We start from the raw sequence: 17026 nt of genomic DNA, 5'->3' as shown, positions 1-17026 counted from the left end.
CAACACCCCGAGGAGACTTCCGGAGGGTAAGCTGGTGCCGTTGCCTCTTCCCAGACGACCATGGTCACACATCAGAATAGATTTCACGACCGACTTACCCAACCCTGAAGGCTTCACCTGTGTTTTCGTGGTACTGGATCGATTCTCTAAAGGGTGTAAGCTGATCCCTCTACCTGGACTCCCTACAGCGTTGGAAGCAGCGGAAGCCCTGTTCCACCATGTCTTCCGGAACTTCGGTCTCCCTGAAGATATCGTCTCAGACCGGGGTCCGCAGTTCATCTCATGAGTGTGGCAAGCCTTCTTCAGACTCCTCGGGGTCAGCCTTTCTTCCGTATACCATCCGCAGACTAATGGCCAGACTGAGCGTAAGATTCAGGAGGTCGGTCGTTACCTGCGGACATACTGCCACCAGTACCAGGACAGTTGGAGCTGTTTCCTCCCCAGGGCGGGGTACGCACAAAACTCCCTGCGACAGAACTCCACCGGGTTCACCCCCTTTCAGTGTGTCCTTGGTTTTCAGCCTCCACTCTTTCCTTGGTCGGGTGAGCCCTCGGAGGTTCCAGCTGTCGACTTCTGGTTCCATCAGAGTGAGGGGGTATGGGACTCAGCTCACGTGCATTTACAGCAGGCAGTTCAGAGACACAAGGAACAAGCTGACCGTCACCGACTCGACACTCCCCTATATCAACCAGATCAGAAGGTATGGTTGTCGACTCGGGACATTCGTCTCCGTCTGCCTTGCCGTAAGTTGAGTCCTCAATTCATTGGACCCTTCACCATCCAGAGGCAGCTGAACGAAGTCACCTATAGGCTCAATCTTCCCCGCCATTACAGAATCTCTCCTTCTTTCCATGTGTCTTTACTCAAACCCTTCACAGACCCTGTTACTCCTGTTCCCACAGATAGCCCTCCCACGGACGTACCTCCTCCTCCCGTCCCCGTCGAGGAGGAACCCATCTATAGAGTCCGCTCCATCCTGGATTCCTGGCGGCGAGGTCCCAGGCTGGAGTATCTGGTGGATTGGGAGGACTACGGGCCGGAGGAACGATCTTGGGTTCTTCGTGACGACATCATGGACCCGGCCCTTCTCGTCCAATTCCACAATGATCATCCGGATCGTCCCACTCCCAGGGGTAGCCGCTGGAAGCCTGGGGCTGGCAGCCGAGGGGGGGGTTACTGTCAGGATTCCATCCACGTCACAATCTCCATCGCCGCCCTCTCATTCCCTATCACCCAGTCGGACACTCCCCCGTTCACAATCACCTGAGTATTGATCACCTTCACCTGTGTCCCATCATGCACTATACATGCACTATAAAGCACTCACCTTCACTGCAGTCATTGTCTGGTCTCGTCAATCTATGACTCACCGTCATCCACTCTGCTACTTACCTGCTTCCCGATTCGTCTGATCCCATCTGTCTTCCGTGTGCCATCTACCAAGTCATCTGCAAGAGAGAAAAGTGACATTACTCATCAGCTAAGCTTGTTTATGTCATTTGTTCCTCACCTGTTATCTCCAACTGAATATCCATCTGCACAATAAAACGTATAAACCCACCATCCAGTCTGTTCCATCTGTGAGCCCTGACAATTTCCTTTTCATTTCATTTGTTTATTTTTTATTGTTTATTTTTATATGTATATTTATATAGCACATTTAATGCAACAGCTGCTGCCCAAGGTGCTTTACAATCACTAATAAAACACAAAAAAGAGGAGTACAGAGAAAGAAAGAAATAAACAAAATCAAATCAAATCAAAAATAATAGTTGAAATGCACAGAACAGACAAGGTTATCAAACACCCATCATGAAGATGCCCAGGAAGTTTTTAGCAGATGTGCTTTTAACATGGCCTTAAATTTCGGTAGTGACTTTACTGACCTTATAGAAAGCGGGAGATCATTCCAAAGTTTGGGTCCGACATGGGAAAACGCTCTGTCACCCTTGTCTTTGAATTTTGATTTTCAGATCTCAAAGATCTAGATGGATTATAAAAAGCCAGCATACTTGAAATATGAGAAGGGGGAAAAATTGTGTAATGCCTTAGAAACAAGTGGCATGATCTTATAGGTAATTCTATTTCCTGCTCAGCTACTGTTCGGACGCTCTCGCTTACTGCTCCGCGCTTTGCTCTATCGCTTTTATATTTCTATATTTTATCTCCTTTTATCACCTAATTTTAACTTCAGCAAATCAGCACAGTGCTCAAACGTTTGGATTACTACAAAAAAAAGCAGAATTATTTTATTCAACCAGCCTCCCACTGAAAGCTTACATTCCGGGGAAGAGAAAACAAAACTGCCTACATTCATAAGGATAAGAAAATGCCTCCTCTGGAATCTACTTGCTGCTCCAACTGCCACAGACTTTTACAAAGGATTGCAATTCTTGAAACAAAGTTAATTGCGGGACCACCAAACCAGACGGAACACACAACAGAGCTTCGTCATGGACGTCCTCCGCATATAGCCGGTGAGTCCCATGAATCTAGTGTTTCTCGACAGGCCATACTGAGTGTAGAGAAACAAGCCGATCGTTTTACTAATCGATGGCACAAACAGGGTGCGAGACCCAAAGGCACTCGAGACATCAGATTGTCACGAGCATCACATATTACTGCAGTAGCATCCTCTACCCCAAATACGGCTCTGACAAGGACTGCAAACACTGGTCTCCTACCACCGCCTATACATCTTGAGAACAGATTTGAAGTATTAATGAATGAGGAATCCCCAAATTTGATGAATGTGATCACACACAGACAGAATCAGCCAGTAGCTAACACTGATGCTAACTGGGGCTCAAGGTCGAGCAGACAGCGGCACTCAGCTCACAGTGCAGCCGAGCCCAGGACTCTGATAGTGGGCGACTCCATAATCAGAAACATTAATAGCAGGGATACAACAACGTGCTGCCTTCCACAAGCAACAACATCTGATGTAAACAGGGAACTTCAGAACATTCTGATGAAACATAAGACTGCAAATCGACTCATCATTCATGTGGGGAAGAATGATATTCATAAAGAGCAGTCGGAACTTCTTAAAAAGGATTTCAATGAACTTTTTGAAACACTTAAAAGACTGAAAGTTCAAACATTCATCAGTGGACCACTCCCAGCAAGAGGAACAAACAGGTTTTCACGGTTGCTTGGGCTTAATACATGGCTGCAAAAAACCTGCAATATAAAAGGAGTGAACTTTATTGACAACTTCAATCTTTTCTGGAGTCAGAGGCAACTGTTTCAACAGGATGGCCACCACCCAAACAAACTTGGTTCAAGAGTGCTAAAGGACAATATCTACTTCTCCCTCCGTCATCCTTCTGCAATGTGTGCCAATCCACTCAACCTGAATGGCACACACACACCTGGGTACAGTATGAATGACCACAGGATTTCACTTCAGCCCCTGAATGGACATGCGGTTGACACATCACACAAGGACAGTGATAACACCACTCAGACACAACAACCTCTGCTCACGGACACAATCTCAGCTGAGCCCTGCCCACAGAGCTCACCACAGACAGACTGTGACATACCAGTACTGCTCCAATATACAGCACCCAAGGACGACTTTCTGGAAAACAGCCAGGGAAACCAGGACAGCATATTACAGCCTCCAATAACACCAGAGCAAAAATCACTCTCACCGGAAACATTATCACTCTCTCCAGCATCTCCACTTCTGTGCTTCTCAGAGAAAATGGAACAACTGGTGCATGCTGGAACTAGACTATCCCACTCTTTTGCTGCGAGCCCCCAGATACCAACCAAAAAACGCCAGGCCCCACAACCACCAAAGCCTACGGGCCCAGCTCGCCCTCCCCCTCCTCCTGTGAGAGCTCTTCGGCCTCTGCCACAGCGCCAGGGCCCACACCCTCCTCCAGCGGCTCGAGGTGAACCAAAAACAACTGATACCAGCTCTCAGTGATATGTGTCGGGTCCCCGCTATGATAACAATAACTTTCTCAAATGTTTACAGAACAAGCGGGAACCCAGTGTGCCTGTATCTTTTTCTATTGCTGTATCTTTTTCTATTGCTGTTCGATTACATGATAGAAAGTCTAAGGCCTTCAAAAGCCGTACAGCAAACCCATCTAATCTGGTGCCTATTACACGACATACCAAGATTGCTGTGGGGACAAAAAGTAAGACTGTTAAGTTAGCACTTTTAAACATCCGCTCACTTAAAAATAAATCACTTTTAGTCAACGACTTAATAACCACATACAACCTGGATTTTATGTTGCTAAATGAAACTTGGCTAGAAGAAAGTTGCAGTGCAACAGTCCTCAATGAAACAGCCCCTCCTAACTTTACTTTTATTAGTGTCTGCAGAGCTGTCAGAAGAGGCGGAGGTTTAGCTGCTCTTTATAAAGATGTCTATCAATGTAAGCAAATATCATTTGGGAATTACCCGTCTTTCGAATATCTGGGTATTGTGTTAAAAGGTGCTCCACGCATTTTACTTATCATTGTTTACAGGCCTCCAAAATACTCTCCAGCTTTTGCTGAGAACTTAACAGAACTGTTATCAACAATTTCCTCAGAGTTTGACTGCTTTGCCATTGCTGGAGATTTTAACATTCACATAGATAATGCAGAAAACAATATGGCAAAAGAAATCAAAACTGTTTTAAAAACTTTTGATCTGACTCAGCATGTACATGGAGCCACACATAATCGTGGACACACTCTAGATTTACTTATCAGTAAGGGTCTAAACATTTCATCAATTGTTATTAAGGATGTAGCACTGTCTGATCATTTTTGTATTTTCTTTGATATATTGATCTCTCCTGCCATTGAAGGTAGATCTGTGTCTGTCAAGAAGAGATGCTTAAATGAGAACACTAGTGTACTATTTATGAAGGCTATATCTTTAACACCAAGCATATCTGCTGACTCTGTTGATTTTCTCCTTGATTCTTTTAACTCAAAAGTTAAGAGTGTAATTGATGATATTGCTCCTATGAAAGTCAGGAAGAAGAGTGGCAGACAAAAAGCACCTTGGAGAAACTCAACAGCAGTGCAAAATATGAAAAGACAATGCAGAAAAGCAGAGCGCATGTGGCGGAAGACAAAACTTGTAGTCCATTATAACATCTACAAAGACAGCATCCATGCTTTCAATAAGGAACTAAGCAAAGCTAGACAGACTTTTTTCTCGAATATTATAAACAGCAATATAAACAACACGCGCACTCTTTTTGCTACTGTAGAGAGACTGACAAACCCCCCAAGCCAGATTCCCAGTGAAATGCGCTCAGTGAGAAAGTGCAGTGAGTTTGCTTCTTTCTTCTCTGAGAAAATCAATAATATCAGAAAGGTGATCAGCTCATCCTTGAGTTGCGCTGGTGTCAGGCAGATCAGACAACAGCACGAGAAAGTAGCCACTATGTCTGATTTCGAAGAAATTGATGGCAAAATTTTGGAAGAAACCGTACAGCAACTAAAAACATCAACCTGCGCCCTTGATGCACTTCCCACATCTTTTTTCAAAAATGTGTTACACAGCTTAGAAGCAGATCTCCTAGAAGTGGTAAATGCCTCACTTCTCTCTGGGAGTTTTCCGACCTCCCTGAAAACTGCTGTTGTCAAGCCCCTCCTGAAAAAGAGCAATCTGGATAAGACCATATTAAACAACTATAGACCGATCTCAAATCTTCCTTTCATAGGCAAGATCATTGAAAAAGTTGTCTTCAATCAGCTGAACAAATTCTTAAGCTCGAATGGATACTTTGACCATTTTCAATCTGGTTTCCGACCGCACCACAGTACAGAGACCGCGCTCATAAAGATAATAAATGATATTCGCTTAAATACTGATACAGGCAAATTATCAGTGCTGGTACTACTCGACCTCAGTGCTGCATTTGACACTGTCGATCACAAAATACTTCTTGACAGGCTGGAAAACTGGGTCGGGCTTTCTGGGATAGTCCTAAAATGGTTCAGGTCATACTTAGGAGGCAGAGGTTATTATGTGAGTATAGGAGACCATAAGTCTGAGTGGACATCCATGACATGCGGAGTCCCTAAGGCTCAATTCTTGCGCCACTCCTATTCAACCTGTACATGCTCCCAATGAGCCAAATAATGAGAAAGAACCAAATCGCTTACCACAGCTATGCAGACGACACACAGCTCTACTTATCCCTATCGCCTAACGATTACAGCCCCATTGACTCCCTTTGCCAATGCATCGATGAAGTAAACAATTGGATGTGCCAAAACTTTCTTCAGTTAAACAAAGACAAAACTGATGTCATTGCGTTTGGAAACAAAGATGAAGTTCTCAAGGTGAACGCATACCTTCAGTCTAGGGGTCAAACAACTAAAAATCAAGTCAGGAATCTGGGTGTGTCTCTGGAGTCAGACCTTAGTTTCAGTAGTCATGTCAAAGCAATAACTAAATCAGCATATTATCACCTGAAAAATATTGCAAGAATTAGATGCTTTGTTTCCAGTCAAGACTTAGAAAAACTTGTGCATGCTTTCATCACCAGTAGGGTGGATTATTGTAATGGACTTCTCACTGGCCTTCCCAAAAAGACCATAAGACAGTTGCAGCTCATACAGAACGCTGCTGCTAGGATTCTGAGCAGAACCAGAAAATATGAACACATCACACCAGTCCTCAGGTCTTTACACTGGCTGCCAGTTACATTTAGGATTAATTTTAAAGTATTATTACTGGTATATAAATCATTCAATGGCCTAGGACCTCAATACATTGCAGATATGCTCACTGAATATAAACCCAACAGATCACTTAGATCATTAGGATCACATCGGCTAGAAATACCAAGGGTTCACTCTAAGCATGGCGAGTCTGCTTTTAGCTACTATGCCAGCCGCAGCTGGAACCAGCTTCCAGAAGAGATCAGATGTGCTCCTACAGTAGTCACATTCAAATCCAGACTCAAAACACATCTGTTTAATTGTGCATTTACTGAATGAGCACTGTGCCACTGTTCGTCCGACTGTTTGCACTGTATTTTATTTTATGTTTTAATTATTCTGATTTCTGTATTTTATCTTTTATTCTAAACTGTTTTAATTATTCTGATTTCTTTTGATTATTTTAATTTCTTCTATGTAAAGCACTTTGAATTACCATTGTGTATGAAATGTGCTATATAAATAAACTTGCCTTGCCTTGCTTGCCTTGCCTTGCTATTTCAAATCACTTGCAATTATTGGAGTAATTGACTAACATTTTTTGACAGATTTAATCCTTCTTGCAGCAGCATTTTATATTTTTTGAAGATGCGCTAATGCTTAATTTTCAATTCCAAAATAAAAAGAGAGTTGAAGTAGTCCATTCGTGAGAAGACAACCGTCGAGATTGCTTTCTCAAAATCAACAGTTGATAAAAAAGGTTTAGTTTTGGCTAAAAGTTGAAGGTAAAAGAAACTAGATCTGACAACCGAGTTTATTTGTTTGTCCATTTTTTCATTGATATTAATCTATTTTTCCAAAGTGCATGGAAGTGTATGTATTAAAATGGATCTATAATATGTAATAAACAATTCTTATTTTATATTTGGTTCAGTTTGTTTCTTATAATAGAAGTTAATGGTAACCAAAGTAATAACATGAAATAAGAAATAAATACATAAACAAATAAATAAATAAAAACTTGGTTTTAACTTGGGGAAATTTGGTTCCTGGAGGCACCCAAAGCGGTTCCACACAATGCCTTATATAAGAGTTCCTCAGGAAACCTGGGTGGTTCCTCAGAAAACCGCTCCTTTTTAAAGGGTGCCTCAAGAATCTACAGACGGTTCCGCCGGTGTGGCAAAGTGAAGAACCCCAAAAGGTTCCTCCAGGCACCTTTTATTTTTACAGTGTAGATTATTTTCTCATCCATTTCTTTTGACGAGGCACTGCCTCTCTTGCCTCCTGAGAGGAAACGCCCCTAAGTTGTGTGTAGCATACATTTTCTAAATTAGATTTCATGTGACATAACACCCTTATTGGAACGCCTAACTGGAGGTAAAAAAAAAGTCTTTCCTCCATTGCCCACCATTTATTTTAACTAGGTTTGTATTTTGAACTAATGTAGCAAGGCAGGGATATTAAACTAACAAATTCAGCATACAACTTACAGGCAAGCAGATGAGCCCAGAATATAGATGGAATGTGCAGTTTCTCATTAGGCTTGTTTCCATAGAAAACAATTTTAATGAAAGCTCTTAACCATTTAGCACGTTGCTTTCATGTTCTGGGCTCATCTGCTTGCCTGTATATAGTATGCATCATCAATAAGCTATAGCCTATACTGAATTTGATCATTTAATATAACTGTTTTAATACATTAAGGCAGTTTAAGGGCCAGATTTACTAACAGCTTGCGGCAGCGCAAAGCACAAAGCGCAAACCCTCTTTACTGTTAAAAAAACTACTGTCAGGATTTACTAAAGACATGCAGTGAAGAATTTGTGCTGAAAAGGCATGGACATGGTTAGGCTGACCTTATTATAGGCCTATATGCATTTGTAGGAGTTTCCCTTTCAGACACAAAATGTATGGGAGGAGAGTATTGATTAAACAATTACTGGTATTTGCGCTATTATTTACCGCCCCAAAAAGCTAGACGCTAATTTGCGCTGCTCTCCTCTCGGTAGGTGTTACATCTGCCTACGAGTGCCTTGCACACCAGCAGAGGGCATTCTTACCACTGACACTACACACATCATGGACTCAGATTCCCACAATGCTATGTCTGTCATCCGTGTAATAATGTGCAGCTGTTTCCCATCACTTCGTTTTTAACTCTCTTCTGTTGTGTGTCTTATCACAAAGTCTTGTCTCGTGGTCCACAGCATCACTGAGCGTTTTCCCTGTTTCTATGCTTCTGGTCTTTGACATCTGCCTGTGTCCTGGTTTTCCCGTTCCTGTCTTTCCCTCTGGATTTGTTTGTTTGTTTGGGCTGATTTACTGTTCTCTGACCTTCTGTCTGCTTAGTGGACCACGACTTTGGATTGCATTATAAATTGCACTTGGATCTTCTCTCGTTGTCACACAGTGCTTGCCACCATTTCCACAACACCGAATCATAATAGTAGACTAGATTGCGTTGGTTATTATGAAAATGATTCGGCTGTGTCTGTGTTCTTCAATTTGCGCATTGTCAGTAGATCACGCGCATAACTTTCCAGTCCCTTCTGTGCTTTTTAGAATTACACTCCTGCTTCTTTTACGACAAACACAGTGAGAGTTTTAATGACCACAGAGGGTCAGGACCTCAGTTTAATTATGGAAGAAGTACATTTTTATAGTGTAGTGCCCACATCAGACACTATACATTAGGCATTAGGACACAGAATGCACAATTCATGCCCCTTGCTGGCCTCTCTAACACCATCAGTGGAAAACCAAATGAAACAAGGGGCAAGATTGGCCGGTTGTATCTGGGCTCTTAAAGTCACCATGAAATCAAAATTGACAATTGAAGTCAAAATTAGTATTTATTATCAATGATTTAACTGTGCACATTTCATGCCGACTTTAAAGCAATACTAGCTTTTTAATAGCATATTTTGGGCTCACATATTTGCAATGTGGAAACAGTGGCAATAAAACTGCATTTTCAAGCAAAAGACTACATTAGAGTTGTTCATAGGTGAGTAAAACAAACGAAACACCTTTAAAAAGGTAGCTAAAAGAATATTACATGTGTATGCTCTAAATATAAATAGGCCTTTTTACAATAATAATTTTGTGACATGTACTTACATTAGAATAGGATTATGTGCTTTGAAAGAAATGTCAATTTCTTATACAATGTCTTATACTGTGTATAACAATAGTGATTTGTTTTTATTTAATTTAAAGGTACATTTAGTGGTTCCAATTCAGTCTGTCTTGTCAAAGAGTTGAAATATACAGTGCACTCATATTACTATGAATGGGAGAAAGTGCTATGCGAAATATGGCAGAACAAGTCCCGCCTTCTAAAGAAAAGAGCACCGTTTGTTAATGTAATATTGTCAAGTCAAGTCAAGTCACCTTTTGTAACGGGTCAAAGAGACGGATGTAAATGCAAAAGACTCTTTATTAAAGTGTACGAAGACACGTAGGTCGGACACTAAACACAGGTAGTAGATCTCCACAGGTGCAGGTCAGGCGATCAGCGCTAGATGGAAGGTGACACAGGCACCTCGGTGAGCAACTGGTGCTGGTGATATCCCATGAAGACCCAGTGCAGTGCTTGATAATCCAGTGCAGGTGAAGAATCCAGATGAGACGAAGTACACAGGGAATCCACGATCCAACACGACCACGATCCAACACGAACACGAAACACAGGAACACACAGGGGAAACCACAATGATCTGACAACATGAGTGACCGGGACCGGCTCGGTCTTTAGTGATACTCCGGGCTTTAGCCTCGGAGACCACTGTTGAATCTTTTAGCGGTTCTGATATATTCTGGGTTCTTATGATCGGTCCAAACGATAAAAGGTACCCCTGACCCTTCTAACCAATGACGCCATTCCTCCAGTGCCAACTTGACTGCCAACAACTCTCTGTTGCCAATGTCATAATTACGTTAGGCAGGTGATAAACGATGAGAAAGAAACGCGCAAGGATGCATCTTGTCATCTGAAGGAGAGCGTTGGGAGAGAACTGCTCCTACCCCCACCTCTGACGCGTCGACCTCCACCACGAACTGACGTGATGAATCAGGGGCAACGAGGATGGGAGCCGAACTGAAGCGGCTCTTGAGTTTGGTAAATGCAGCCTCAGCTGCATCAGACCACCTGAACGTCGTTCTGGGGGAGGTCAAGGCAGTCAGAGGTGAGGCTAGCTGGCTGAAGTTGCGAATAAAACGCTGATAAAAATTGACAAACCCCAGAAACCTCTGTAGGGCCTTACGGGAATCTGGACTAGGCCAATCTATCACAGCCTTAACCTTGTCAGGATCCATACGCATTCCCTCAGATGAGACGATGTACCCTAGGAAAGGAACAGACTGTGCAAGAAAAACGCATTTCTCCGCCTTGACAAAAAGCCCATTCTCTAGCAACCTCTGAAGCACTCGTATGAGGTGCTGAACGTGTTCCTGGAGAGAAAATGAAAAAATCAAAATGTCATCCAGGTAGACATAAATGAATTGGTCAACCATATCTCTCAGCACGTCATTGACGAGTGCCTGGAAGACCGCTGGGGAGTTGGACAGCCCGAAAGGCATGACCAAATATTCAAAGTGCCCCCTAGGGGTATTGAACGCGGTCTTCCATTCATCGCCCTTCCTTATGCGAACCAAATGATAAGCGTTACGCAAATCCAATTTTGTGAAAATGGATGCTCCCTGTAACCGCTCGAAGGCTGGAGACATCAACGGCAAAGGATAAGTATTCTTTACCGTAAGGGGCGGCAGTGGCTCAGTGGTTCATGTAGGTTATCTACAAACCGAAAGGTTGGTGGTTCAATCCCCGGTTCCACCTGACCAAGTGTCGAGGTGTCCATGAGCAAGACACCTAACCCCAACTGCTCCCGACGAGCTGGGTGGCGCCTTGCATGGCTGACACCGCCGTCGGTGTATGAATGTGTGTATGAATGGGTGAATGTGAGGCAACTATGTAAAGCGCTTTGGTGGCCATTCGGTCTGTGAAAGCGCTATATAAATGCAGTCCATTTACCATTACCATTACCATTTATGTTGTTCAACCCCCGGTAATCAATACACGGTCGCAGAGATCCATCCTTCTTTCCCACAAAAAAGAACTCCGCCCCCGCTGGAGATGAGGTAGGTCTAATGAATTTGGAAGCTAGAGAATCAGAAATGTATTTCTCCATAGCCTCCCTCTCTGGAACAGAAAGTGAATATAACTTGCCTTTAGGCGGAGACTGACCTGGCACTAAATCTATGGCACAGTCATAGGGACGATGAGGAGGAAGAGAAGCAGCCCGAGACTAACTGAACACTTCCTTCAGATCCTGGTACTCCTCGGGCACGTTAGACAAATTCACCGCCTCCTCCTGAAACACAGACACAGGAACAGACAAACACGCTGACACAAGACATGACTCATGACACGCATTACTCCACATGGAAACAGAATTGTGACCCCAATCGACTCTGGGATTGTGTTGCAGTAACCAGGGGTAACCCAGCACCAAGGGTGCCAGTGGAGAGTCCATGAGGAGAAATGTTATTGTCTCAGTGTGGTTGCCAGATGTTATGAGTGTGATGGGTTCAGTAGTGTGAGAAATATGGGGAAGTTGTTGTCCATTGAGAGCATTAACGGAAATCGTGTGTGTGAGCCTGGAGATGGGAAGATTGAGCCAGTCCAGAGTCCAAAAAAGTACCTTCTGCTCCCGAATCCACCAAAGCCTCAGTGTCGTGCGTGTGAGTCGCCCACCTTAGTCTTACCGGAAGGAGAGTAGATGATGATGGTGATGATGAGGTCTTCCCAGCGGAGATCCCACCCGATAGTAGCCTCATTGTTACTACCGGGCTTGATCTTTTACCAGAAAAGCGAAGATGAAGTGGCCCGCTCTCCCACAGTACAAACGAAGTCCCTGGGATCTCCGCCGTTCTCTCTCCTCCCGGGAAAGCCGAGCTCTTCCCACCTGCATGGGTTCAGAACCAGGCTTATATTGTCATACTTCCTGGTTCTGGTAAGAACTCTAGCGGCTGCGTTTTGGACCAGCTGTAGTTTGTTTATTAAGCGTGCAGGGCAACCACCCAGTAGAGCATTACAATAATCTAGCCTTGAGGTCATGAACGCATTAACTAATTGTTACGTATTTGTCAATGAGAGCATATGACGTAATTTAGATATATTTTTAAGATGGAAAAATGCGCTTTTACATATACTAGACACGTGACTTTCAAATGAGAGATTGGTATCAAAGAGCACACCCAGGTTCCTAACTGACGACGAAGACTTGACAGAGCAGCCATCAAGTGTTAAACAGTATTCTAGATTAGTGCGTGTGGAAGTTTTTGTCATTCAAAATGAGTGTGCACAGCACCTGAGTAGAACTTGGTGGGAAAGGAAAAGTGGTCAATGTTACACATTAAGAAACAGCTTGGTTAGGGTTAAGTTACACACCTTGGTTATATTTAGGAGAATAAAAAAACTATGGTTATGTTATGTTTGCACGGCACCTGAGTGGAACTTCGATTAAGGGTGGAAAAGGAAAACAGTAGTTACGGTTAGACATTAAGAAACACCTTGGTTAAGGTTGGCAAGTTACACATCTTGGTTATATTTAGGAGAGAAAAACAACTTTTGTTGTGTTATGTTTGCAATTATATGTAAGAGAAAAAATGCCTAAGTCATGGCATGTTCTGCCTAAGTCACTTTTATTTGTTAGGCAATTGGTGATGGATCTTTTTCTTTTTGTATACTTGTTCACACATCTGGTTGAATGTACTGTTATAATATCAATAAAAAATCACAATGTGATTTCTAAATATTGTGTTTTTTCGTGTTTTCCAAAAACGTTGAAATATGACTTAGGCAATTATGCTATGAGGCTAACGATATCAGCTATGCATTTTGTTAATATTGTGAATTGGTAAGTTTCGTTAGGTTTTGAGGAAATATAGAGCTGAGTATCATCAGCATAACAGTGAAAACTAATTCCATGTTTCCTAATGATATCTCCTAACGGTAGCATGTACAGAGTGAACAGCAGCGGTCCTAGTACTGAGCCTTGTGGTACGCCATACTGAACTTTTGATCGATAAGACATCTCTTCATTTACTGCTACAAACTGATAACGGACAGATAAGTATGATTTAAACCATGCTAGTGCAATTCCACTAATGCCAATATAGTTTTCTAGTTTATTTAATAGAATGTTGTGTTCAATGGTGTCAAATGCAGCACTAAGATCAAGTAACACTAATAGAGAGATACAACCACGATCGGATGATAAGAGCAAATCATTTGTGACTTTAATGAGAGCAGTCTCAGTACTATGGTACGGTCTAAATCCGGACTGAAAATCCTCTTGTCACTGAGAGCTGCCGAAAGAAGCTCCGGTTCCTATAGAAACAGCTAGTGTTCTGAGATGTGTGCTTAGGACTGCACAGCCTGGTCCAGCCTAAAAAAATGCTGTTTTTTGACATGATTCAAGTTTTTAGAAACAAGATTTATAAGACAGTTGTTTTCAGATTTCATTGGTTATTGCAAATATGAAATTTACTACATCTACATCGGAGTAAGGGCTATTGTCCTCTGGAGAGGATAATAAGGCTGACCTTCCCTCCTTGAGGGTGATGGCTCACGCTGAATTGGATTCAGAGTTGACGGCCATGCTTGCCCTGGCCACCACGGGCATTGGGCATTCCCCCAAGCTCTCGCATTGAAATATTGGTTCCTGGTTTACAACCGTGTTCCACCCCAGTGCCTTTCTTCCTGGAAGTGCATGAGGAGCTTCAGAAGTCATAGAAGGCACCTTTTACTACCCGAAGCAGCTCTGTAGCCTCCTCCTCTCTCACTTCTCTTGACAGAAGGGCCGCCAAGGGTTACGTGGAGATTCCACAGGTGGAGCATGCAGTTGCGAGGCATTTATGCCTGCAAAGTACTGACACCTGGTAGAATTGCACACATCTCCCATCCAGGCCTGTAAAAGACAGCAGCCATAGCTGCTAAGGCTTACAGTGCCATTGGACAGGCTGCCTCTGGCCTGCACACCATGACACCAAAAGCTCTCAAAGTCTCTTTATTGCAGAGGGCGTCCCCCTGCTATGTCTGCATCAGCTCCAGCTAATCAGACTCGTCATCCTGGCCGCCCCGTCGAGCCCCCCACAGGAAGGCAACACAGTCCGACCTCGAAAGTCTCCGAGTCTCGAAAGCGTCCATCTAAGCAGCTCTGAAATGGGTAGCCCAGAGGTGCAGGGCATTGCTCTGTACCAGAAGAGGGTGAACACACCACTCCTTCCCCTAGAGGAGGGCAGGGTGGAGAATCTTCAATTTAATTTTATTTCTGTTCCTTATTCTGTTACTGTTCTTTATGTTCTGGTCCTAGGGCAAGCGGTACCCACTTTTTCAATAAAAGAGCAGTTTCCTCAGCCTCTGGGCCATACTAGGCATGCTCTAGCATTGAGCGACGTCAAGCTTCCTCACCCCCAGCACCCCCTTTTTTCGCCACAGGCAAGGAGTTTGCTTTTCGACGACAAGCTGCTTCCTCGTGCCTCCCTTGCCAGTCCTTCACAGGACCCACAGAGCCAGGTAAGTGTACCCCATGGGTACATCTATTGTCCCTCTGGTGCCACCCGCATTGAGCATGGAGGCCCATTTCTGACAATCATGTCGAACTATCTCGACAACTGGATCATTCCAGCTCACACTCGGGATTAGTTATGCTAATACAAGTACCTGGTGCTCAGGCAGCTCAGCCATCTGGGGCTTCGGGTCAACTGGGAAAAGAGCAAGCTCTCCCTTGTGCAGGGCATTCATTTTCTCAGTTTGGAGCCAGTCAGCCCTTGTACCGGGCTAGATGCTCATATGATGTGATTCCCCCCAGGTAATCCCATATGAATACTTTCCACAGTAAGATTTCCCTGTTGGTGAACCTATGTCTTTCCCTGGGCAGTTTCTGCTCTTCCCTGTCTCGGCATCTGTACTAGTTCCAATCCTTGCAATGAAGGACCTACTGCAGAGATCTTCCATATGTAGCACTGCCCCACAGTCCATATGTGTATTCACCACACGTTACCTCCCTTTCAGCAGGGTGTGGCCTCCGTAGCTTCCCTCTCCATTGGACTAGGCATGCTTCCCCAGAGTTAACAACACTGGTCATGGCTGATAATATGGGAATATACAAACCAAAGCACTCTTCCCCGTGAAATAAGAGGAAAAGCAGCTACGATCGAGGGGTAAGTCCTGTCCCTTCCATTCCGTTGTTATGGAGGACTATTGGGTAGGTTACGACTGTGTGAGGGCAGTTGCCAAAAGGGCAAGCTATAGCTTGCCAGCATCTGAATCTCCGACACTTTTCAGTTGCTGTGGTGTTTACCATAGGGACCCCAATATGTCAGTATCGACTTAAAGTTGAATGTGACTGACTGAATGGGAGCGTCTCGGTTACTGATGTAACCCTCGTTCCCTGAAGGAGGGAACGGAGACGTTATGTCTCTACTGCCAAAACCCTGAACCACTGATTCCTGTCTCGGCTCCTCAGCAAAACATGAATGGATGACTGTGAGTCGGGCTTATATACCCGTATGTCCGGGTAGGAGTGGCTCGGCATGCAAATCTCACTGGTCAATATCCATTGGGAACAAGGGTTACATCAGTAACTACTACATCCAATGCAAGTATTCTTTCTGAGTTTAGTGAAGCACAGCGCGTCACGCCATTTCAGCATGGCGAAATACAAAAGGGAACTCTTATAAGTGGGTTACAATCTTCATCCCATGTGAGTGTCCACAATTCAGATGACTCTTCATAAAACACATTTTATTCCTTAATGTGTAAAATGTTACTATTACTGAGTGCACCTTTAACAGTTCTTATTTTTTATAAATATTTTTAATTTGTAAAAAAAGTGTTCATCAGAAGATATTACACATGCAATTACATTTGATTAAGTTTAATTTGTAGTTATACTTTTCCATATTCCAGGCCACTACAAGCACCTCAGCTCAAAGCCCCTGGCAGTTAGAAGACTCCGGGACACTGGCCTCATTTTCTTTCACTCACAAAACATCAGAAAATTGCTTATATGGCCTCACTTCTTCAGAATCCTATGCAATTTTATGATAGCCATTTTGAGGAATTACTAGAAGCCCTCTGTTTCTCCATGGTATGGCAGCATACATGTTATTACTACAGAAGAACAGCGATTTCCAGAGATACTGTGATCTATAAAACAATAAGAGCTAAGTGCAAACCACTTAGCAGTAACATTCCTCAATCACTAGTCTAGTGTTTGGTCATGTACATGGCAGTCCCACACTTGAACATATCTCAGCCTATCCCATCATTCATATCCCTCTATTATTAGCATACTAACTATTATTAGAGCTGCAGTATGAATAT

This window comes from Siphateles boraxobius, unplaced genomic scaffold (genome assembly GCF_051911475.1).
Source record: "Siphateles boraxobius isolate OS27281-9 unplaced genomic scaffold, OSU_SipBor_1 8, whole genome shotgun sequence".
NCBI classification, from domain to species: Eukaryota; Metazoa; Chordata; class Actinopteri; order Cypriniformes; family Leuciscidae; genus Siphateles; species Siphateles boraxobius.
Note: the sequence above shows the minus strand (reverse complement) of the source record.